Source organism: Toxoplasma gondii (genome assembly GCF_000006565.2).
Source record: "Toxoplasma gondii ME49 unplaced genomic scaffold asmbl.817, whole genome shotgun sequence".
NCBI classification, from domain to species: domain Eukaryota; phylum Apicomplexa; class Conoidasida; order Eucoccidiorida; family Sarcocystidae; genus Toxoplasma; species Toxoplasma gondii.
In genome coordinates this window covers 1-1,188 of record NW_017383473.1, presented here as the reverse complement: position 1 = coordinate 1,188, position 1,188 = coordinate 1, and the positions used below count along the sequence as shown (strand labels likewise).

At 43.3% G+C, this 1,188-nt stretch overlaps 1 non-coding gene across 1 annotated transcript; it reads right to left on the bottom strand.

The window, feature by feature from the left end:
• On the bottom strand, window positions 1-525 carry TGME49_460190 (the record flags this gene model as incomplete). The annotated part of the gene is made up of 1 exon (XR_001974363.1): window positions 1-525. It is a non-coding gene; the product is annotated as an 18S ribosomal RNA (ribosomal RNA).
• Window positions 526-1,188: the final 663 nt, after the last annotated feature.

The following is a 1,188-nucleotide window of genomic DNA, read 5'->3' as shown; positions in this document are numbered from 1 at the left end:
CAATTGTTACTCTGAAAGGGGTTTGGATTCCTATCATTCCAATCACTAGAAATGAAATTTCCAGTGTTGTTATTTCTTGTCACTACCTCCCTGAATCAGGATTGGGTAATTTGCGCGCCTGCTGCCTTCCTTAGATGTGGTAGCCGTTTCTCAGGCTCCCTCTCCGGAATCGAACCCTAATTCCCCGTTACCCGTCACTGCCACGGTAGTCCAATACAGTACCGTCGAAAGCTGATAGGTCAGAAACTTGAATGATCCGTCGCAGACCGAAGTCAACGCGATCCGTTCGGTTACTATGAATCACCTGAGGACCACCGGAAGGTGGGTTGGTTCTGTATCTAATAAACACTGCCCTTCCAGGGGAAGAGGCATGTGCGCATGTATTAGCCATAGAATTACCACGGTTATCCATGTAGTAAAGACCATCAAATAAACTATAACTGTTTTAATGAGCCATTCGCAGTTTAGCCGTATAAAAGCTTATACTTAGACATGCATGGCTTAATCTTTAAGACAAGCATATGACTACTGGCAGGATCAACCAGGTTAATATGTTCCTGAGACAGACCACCTCGAAAACACCAAAAAAACACTCAATCAACCGTCTATTTTCCGGCCTCTTTCGTGTTTTATGGCATAAACAGAAGTGTAAGCCTGCCTCACTCAAGGTTCTACATCAAAACGCGACGTTTTTTGGTCGCCTGGTGAGCCTTAACAGCAACACCAGTTTCTGATGATACTCTTGAGCTATTTGAAACAACAACGCCTTCATCCTGAATCGATTCATCAGGAATCATGGTCGTTGATGCTACAAATCAACAAAGCTTGTCCACCTTGGACACATTCGGGGTATCAACCCATCCACCTCTTATTACAGTATGCACTTAACAGCATTTCAATCTGTTTATTTATAAACAAATTGAAAAGCTCTTCGTGATACTTCGAAGTGGACGAATCCCGAACCTTGTGCGCTCTTTAAAAAAACAACAAAAATTTGTTGCGTTTTCAAACAGTCGCACACTTAAACAACTTCCAAATCTCTCAAAACCCCCGAAGGAGAACAAGAGATCTTCTTCAACTTTTTTGAAGGTCATAACCATACAACACCTTGATTTACCGACGGAGACAATGCCCGTTCCTTGACCCCGCTGCCATAACCAATCAAAGGTTTAGCACGTTTACGGGGTC